The sequence below is a fragment of the Moschus berezovskii genome, chromosome 6, assembly GCF_049115385.1.
Source record: "Moschus berezovskii isolate FMDL1 chromosome 6, NW_MosBer_1.0, whole genome shotgun sequence".
NCBI classification, from domain to species: Eukaryota; Metazoa; Chordata; class Mammalia; order Artiodactyla; family Moschidae; genus Moschus; species Moschus berezovskii.
Genome location: NC_142465.1, coordinates 3,344,194 through 3,352,185, shown reverse-complemented (window position 1 = coordinate 3,352,185; position 7,992 = coordinate 3,344,194). Strand labels below are relative to the sequence as shown.

The following is a 7,992-nucleotide window of genomic DNA, read 5'->3' as shown; positions in this document are numbered from 1 at the left end:
AAACGATAAAACAGAAAAATTTGAAATTCTGAGATCTTTATCTGAAAATTAGTTAACTTAAATTAACCAATGTATTTCTTTATTTTTTTAATGATAAAATTAGAAATAAGTGAAATAGCAATAATAATAATAGTATTTATAATAAAACTTTCACTTAAGATAATTTTGAAAACTAATTGTAGTGGAAAGAGAGAAATAAGAGAGAACATTTGTTGACTCAATTTTTTTAAACAAAGTATTAATTCAAAAACAATAGTTTGTGGAGCTGGAAGATGGGAACAGACATAGTAGATTTAATGAAATATGAAAACACAGAAAACAGTCATTAATAAAGTGTTATGAAAATTGTCACACAGTGTTGACTGCCTGATGGTAACTGATTACATGAATTTGAAGTGAAGCAAGGTAACAGGCCTCTGTGTGTGTGTGTGTGTGTGTGTTAGTCACACTCATATGCTTTTGCCACTTGCATTCCTAAAACAAATAATCATAGGGTTTAAATAAAGTTACATTTATTAGATAAAATTACAAAGGAATTTTTTAGGAAGTATTTTATTTGGTTGTAAGAGAAGTAGGTGACAATGGATCAGAGAATCACATAGGTTAAGAACAGACTATATTAAAATATCATGAAACTGAAAATCATTCAGTCATGTCTGACTCCTTATGACCACATGGACAGTCCATAGAATTCTCCAGGCAAGAATACTTGAGTGAGCAACCTTTCCCTTCTCCAGGGGATCTTCCCAACCCAGGGATCGAACCCAGTCTCCCGCCTTGCATGAAGATTCTTTACCAACTGAGGCACAAGGGAAGATCGAGAACACTGGAGTGGGTAGCCTATCCCTTCTTCAGTGGATCTTCCTGACCTTGGAATCAAACCGGTATCTCCTGCATTGCAGGTGGATTCTTTACCAACTGAGCTATCAGGGAACCCCAAATATCATGAAGAATGGGTCATATTTATGGACTGAGTTAAAGGTTAATTGGTATTTGTAATGCAGTGTACAGTGGGTATTAATAGGGAACGTTATTGGACCCCATGATGTAACATGCTTTCCATGTGTAGCATAACCGATGGGTGAGGTACACAGACGAGAACAACACGATTACACGTATCTGCTCCCCCAGTAACAAGGAAAGTCAGTTCTCATTGAAGTAGAAATGGGAGGGCTTAAAATGTTATGAATAAAAATTAGGCAAAAGTTTTAAGTGAAAAGCTTTGAATTGAAAGGAAATGGAATAAGTCAATAGGTACAGAAAAAGAAATTGATGAACCCAAAGAAAAACAATAGCAAGCCTGTGTCATATATAATTTCACTTATAAAAGGGGTGAAATAATTTAACACTATTGCTGCACAATCAGCTTTAAATAAAAATGCATACATCTTATTGTTTCTGGTATCAGTTCTGCTGCTGCTCAGTCACTTCTGTCATGTCTGACTCTTTGTGATCCCATGGACCATAGCCCATCATGCTTCTTGTCCATGGAATACTCTAGGCAAGAATACTGGGGTGGGTTGCCATCCCCTCCTCCAAGGGATCTTCCTTACCCATGGATAAAACCTATATCTCCCATATCTCCTGCATTTCAGGCCGATTCTTTTACTTCCGAAATACCAGGGAAGCCCTCTGGTATCACTACATCCAAGTATGAGACAATGGAGATTTTATTTCTCAAATTGACTTTAACTGCACGTCAGTTCATCGCTGAGGTTTCAAATCTCATGTCTTAGAAACTGAGCAAGGCAAAGGCAGCAGTACTCGCAAGGATTATGTGAATAGGTTCATGCATCTGATCCAGTTAACAGAAGGGAAACATTGCTCAAAAGCATCAATGAATTAACCGTCTTGAATTTACCATATCCACAGATGTAAGAACAGAAAAACCAAATATCACCACAATGATGGAATTCATCCTTTTGAGGTTTTCTGATATTCCCAATTTCCAATGGATTCTTTTGGGGATATTTTTAGTCCTGTATCTGACCATCATGATGTGCAATAGTGTCATTGTACTGATAAAAAGAATTGATCCACTCTCCAGACCCCCATGTACTTTTTCCGCAACAACTTTTCCATTGTAGAAATCTGTTATGTGACTGTCACTATCCCAAGAATGCTCACGGACCTCCTGAGACAGAAAGGGAACATTTCCTTCATTGCCTGTGCTACACAAACGTGTTTGGTCCTTCTGTTTCGAGGTTTAGAGTGTCTACTCCTGGCCGTGATGGTCTATGACCGCTACATGGCCATTTGTAACCCTCTTCACTATGGTCTGATCTTGAGCTCCCAGGTCTGTGTCCAGCTGGTCATTGCCTCCTGGGTCAGTGGAGTCCCTGTTGTAACTGGGCAAACATGGCAGGTTTTCTCTCTGCTTTTTTGGGTGTCTACCACAATTAATCATTTTTTCTGTGACCTCTCCCTAGTATTCAAGCTTGCTTGTGGGGACGCATTTACGAACGAGACAGCAGTCTGTGGAGTTGCAGTGGTGTTCATCATGGTTCCATTTCTGTTGACTGTGGTCTCCTATGGCAAAAACATCACCAACATTCTGAAATCGCCATCTTCCAGAGGGAGGGCTAAAGCCTTCTCCACTTGCTCGTCTAACCTCACAGTGGTGGTCTTATTCTACGTCACAGCCTCTACCACCTGTTTACAGCCCAAACAAAATCCATTTGAAGAAACTGGGAAGCTGATCTCTTTTCTACACAGTTTGGATCCCAAAGTTGAATCCTATTATATTTACTCTGAGGAAAAAACATCACTGAGAAAACTACTAAGTAAAATATCAACTTGACTCAAAGCCTTGAAATTACAGAAACAATTTGTTTCTATGTTTCTCATGTAAATACATCAGAAAATATCATCTAGTTTATTTCTCAGTTCAGTTCAGTTCAGTCGCTCAGTAGTATCCGACACTTTGTGACCCCATGAATCACAGCACGCCAAGCCTCCGTGTCCATCACCAACTCCTGGAGTTCACTCAAACTCACCTCCATCGAGTCGGTGATGCCATCCAGCCATTTCATTCTCTGTCGTCCTCTTCTCCTCCTGCCCACAATCCCTCCAAGCATCAGAGCCTTTTCCAGTGAGTCAACTCGTCGCATGAGGTAGCCAAAGTATTGGAGCTTCAGCTTTAGCATCAGTCCTTCCAATGAATACCCAGGATTGATCTCCTTAATAATGGACTGGTTGGATCTCCTTGCACTCCAAGGGACTCTCAAGAGTCTTCTCTAACACCACAGTTCAAAAGCATCAATTCTTCGGCGATCAGCTTTCTTCACAGTCCAACTCTCACATCCATACATGACCACAGGAAAAACCATAGCCTTGACTAGACTGACCTTGGTTGGCAAAGTAATGTCTCTGCTTTTTAATATGTTATCTAGGTTGGTCATAACTTTCCTTCCAAGAGTAAGCGCCTTTTATTTTCATGGCTGCAATCAGCATCCACAGTGATTTTGGAACCAAAAAAAATAGCATCTGACACTGTTTCCACTGTTTCCCCATCTATTTCCCATGAAGTGATGGGACCAGATGACATGACCTTCGATTTCTGCATGTTGAGCTTCAAGCCAACCATTTCACTCTCCTCTTTCACTTTCATCAAGAGGCTTTTTTAAGTTCCTCTTCACTTTCTGCCAAAAGAGTGGTGTCATCTGCATATCTGAGGTTATTGATATTTCTCCCAGCAATCTTGATTCCAGCTTGTGCTTCTTCAAGCTCAGCATTCCTCATGATGTACTCTGCATATAAGTTAATAAGCAGGGTGACAATATACAGCCTTGACGTACTCCTTTTTCTATTTGGAACCAATCTGTTGTTTCATGTCCAGTTCTAACTGTTGCTTCCTGACCTGTACACAGGTTTCTCAAGAGGCAGGTCAGGTGGTCTGGGATTCCCATCTCTTCAGAATTTTCCACAGTTTATTGCGATCCACACAGTCAAAGACTTTGGCATAGTCAATGAAGCAGAAATAGATGTTTTTCTGGAATGCTCTTGCTTTCTGCACGATCCAGCGGATGTTGGCAATTTGATCTCTGGTGCCTCTGCCTTTTCTATAACCTGCTTGAACATCTGGAAGTTCACTGTTCACGTATGGCTGAAGCCTGGCTTGGATAATTTTGAGCATGACTTTACTAGCGTGTGAGATGAGTGCAATTGTGCAGTAATGTGAGCATTCTTTGGCATTGCCTTTCTTTGGGATTGAAATGAAGACTGACCTTTTCCAGTCCTGTGGCCATTGCTGAGTTTTCCAGATTTACTGGCATATTGAGTGCAGCACTTTAACAGCATCATCTTTCAGGATTTGAAATAGCTCAATTGGAGTTCCATCACCTCCATTAGCCTTGTTCGTAGTTATACTTTCTAAGGCCCACTTGACTTGACATTCCAAGATGTCTGGCTCTAGGTGAGTGATCACGCCATCGTGATTATCTTGGTCATGAAGATCTTTTTTGTACAGTTCTTCTGTGTATTTTTTCCACCTCTTCTTAATATCTTCTGCTTCTGTTAGGTCCATACCATTTCTGTCCTTTATCGAGCCCATATTTGCATGAAATGTTCCCTTGGTATCTCTAATTTTCTTGAAAAGATCTCTTGTTTTTTCTATTCTATTGTTTTCCTCTATTTCTTTGCATTGATCGCTGAGGAAGGCTTTCTTATCTCTCCTTGCTATTCGTTGGAACTCTGCATTCAGATGCTTATACCTTTCCTTTTCTTCTTTGCTTTTCGCTTCTCTTCTTTTCACAGCTATTTGTAAGGCCTCCTCAGACAGCCATTTTGCTTTTTTGCATTTCTTTTCCATGGGGATGGTCTTGGTCCCTGCCTCCTGTACAATGTCATAAGCCTCCGTTCAGAGTTCATCATGCACTCTATCTATAAGATCTAGTCCCTTAAATCTATTTCTCACTTCCACTGTATAATCATAATGGATTTGATTTAGGTCATATCTGAATGGTCTAGTGGTTTTCCCTACTTTCTTCAATTTAAGTCTGAATTTGTCAATAAGGAGTTCATGATCTGAGCCACAGTCAGCTCCTGGTCTTGTTTCTGCTAAGTTTATACAGCTTCTCCATCTTTGGCTGCAAAAAATTTAATCAATGTGATTTCGATGTTGACCATCTGGTGATGTCCATGCATAGAGTCTTCTCTTGTGTTGTTGGAAGAGGGTGTTTGCTATGACCAGTGCCTTCTCTTGGCAAAACTCTATTAGCCTTTGTCCTGGTTCATTTCATGCTCCAAGGCCAAATTTGCCTATAACTTCCAGTTTTTCTTGACTTCCTACTTTTGCATCCACTCCCCCATAATGGAAAGGACATCTTTTTTGGTTTTTGTTCTAAAAGGTCTTGTAGGTCTTCATAGAACCTTTCAGCTTCGGCGTCTTCAGCATTACTGGTTGGGGCATAGGCTTGGATTGCTCTAATATTGAATGGTTTGCCTTGGAAACGAACAGAAATCAAAAAAAAAAAAACTAGTCGATCTGATCACGTTGACCACAGCCCTGTCTAACTCAATGAAACTAAGCCATGCCGTTTGGGGCCGCTGAAGATGGGCGGGTCATGGTGGAAAGGTCTGACAGAATGTGGTCCACTGGAGAAGGGAATGGCAAACCACTTCAGTATACTTGCCTTGAGAACCCCATGAACAGTATCAAAAGGAAAAACGATAGGATACTGAAAGAGGAAACCCCAGGTCAGTAGGTGCCGAGTATGCTACTTGAGATCAGTGGATAAATAACTCCAGATAGAATGAAGGGATGGAGCCAAAGCAAAACCAATACCCAGTTGTTGATGTGACTGGTGATAGAAGCAAGGTCCGATGCTGTAAAGAGCAATATTGCATAGGAGCCTGGAATGTTAGATCCATGAATCAAGGCAAATTGGAAGTGGTCAAACAGGAGATGGCAAGAATGAACGTCGACATTCTAGGAATCAGTGAACTAAAATGGACTAGAATGGGTGAATTTAATGCAGGTGACCATTATATCTACTACTGTTGGCAGGAATCCCTTAGAAGAAATGGAGTAGCCATCATGGTCAACAAGAGAGTTTATTTCTATGTTCCTATAAACTGATAGTTAATATCATCACTGTCTTCTTACATTATGTGAAAGGACCTAGTTTCAAAGAGTTAAGGGTCTCTGGGTTATCAAAGCACACATTGTCTCCATGGAAATGATCTATTCTGAAGACCTATCTTTCCTCTCACTGGGAAAGAGTGAGTTAAGAGATTTCCTGAGCAATAAAATGATAGTTAACTGCGATATATCCAATGATCATGGTCATGCCTTGTAAGAAATTTGCTTGAAACTTACCATTACTTCAGGAATATTCACTGTCCTTTTCTGGACTTACGATTGTATTTAGACGATGAGAAAATAACAACTGCATCCAAGTTGGTGGGAGTAGGGTAATCTGAGTGTTTTCTTTCAGTTTTTCCTTCTTTCTCTGTTTTGCTACTGTTCATATCCCTGTCAGAGTACAAACCCTGAAAGGATCCTTTGTTACCCCAATGCTGACTGTTTTCTAGTGACGTCATTTCCTCCAGCTTGTGGCTTCACGTTTTGCTTTTGTAGTGTCTCTTTAGTATTAGGAATATTAGGAATTTAAGCTATAAACTGCATTAGGTTGAATGTTGATCCCTGTAAATATATGTCAGGTTACAACCTGCAAACCTGAACTTATTAGGAAAATAAAAGCCTTTGCCGATGTATTTCAGTTAAGGACTTTGAAATAAGATTACCTTAACTTAAGGCCACTCCAGCACTCTTGCCTAGAAAATCCCATGGATGGAGGAGCCTGGTAGGCTGCAGTCCGTGGGGTCGCTAAGGGTCGGACACGACTGAGCGACTTCACTTTCACTTTTCACACACTGGAGAAGGAAATGGCAACCCACTCCAGTGTTCTTGCCTGGAGAATCCCAGGGATGGTGGAGCCTGGTGGGCTTCCGTCTATGGGGTCACACAGGGTCGGACACGACTGAAGTGACTTAGCAGCAGCAGCAACTTAAGGGCACTATATTCTATGATCATTGTTCTTAGTTCTTATAAGGTGGGAAGAGAGATTAAGTTAAAAATAGAGACGTAGCGACACATAGAAGAATATCATGTGAAAATGGAGAAAGCAACCGGGAGTGACACAGCCATGAAGCAATGCACGTCAAGGACTACTGAAAGCTGAAAGAGGCAAGGAGTGACTATCCCTTCAGAGCCTGTGGAGGAAAACCCTGCCAGCACTGTGATTTTGGACACTGGGTTTTAAAGATGTGAGAAAGTCAACTTTTGTTCCTTAAACCACTCAATTTGTGATAATTTGTTACAATAGATCTAGGAAAGTAATACACTGTGTAAGCAGTGTTTTTATTATGGTGTTTTTATTCTAATCATCTGGAATAAATTCTGTATCTTTTGGGAACAGTGATTTAAGAAAACATGTAGAATGTTGTTTGTTTTGTTTTTACTTTAAAAACTATATCAATGAAGCCTCATAAAAATATTTGCCCAAGAATGATGGTTAATTGTGTTTGTTCAACGATGTTTATTAAAAGCCTTTTTAATACTGCAAAAGACAACACTAGGAAAGGAAAGGGAAGCCGTTCTCATTTGGAACATAGTAGACATGGCGCCCGTTTTCCGTGTGATGCTGCACAGTCTCTCAAGACAATGTTTTAGAGCCATGCCAGTGAGGAAATCCCAAACTTTTCAGACATTCAATAAGTACATAAATATATGTATAAATGTAACTCTATTTTTGTAACACAAAGGGAGCTAGCATCCATATATTCACATATCATTTCACATGTGCATCTTTCCGGTTGGTGTGTATATATGTCACCAATATCTGGATGTGTATTAGAAGAGAGGGTGGGCTTCTTTACAGTGACAGGAATTCAGATAATGTCTGACTTATTTATTTATTTATACTTTTTTGTAGTATAGATTTATTACAAAGAGAATAATATGCACATCACAAAAATAATAAATTTTAT

At 39.9% G+C, this 7,992-nt stretch overlaps 1 pseudogene; it reads left to right on the top strand.

Annotated features, from left to right (window-relative positions):
• The first annotated feature begins 1,868 nt into the window (after positions 1-1,868).
• Positions 1,869-2,800, top strand: LOC148777535 (olfactory receptor 10AG1-like; annotated as a pseudogene).
• The last annotated feature ends 5,192 nt before the right edge of the window (positions 2,801-7,992 follow it).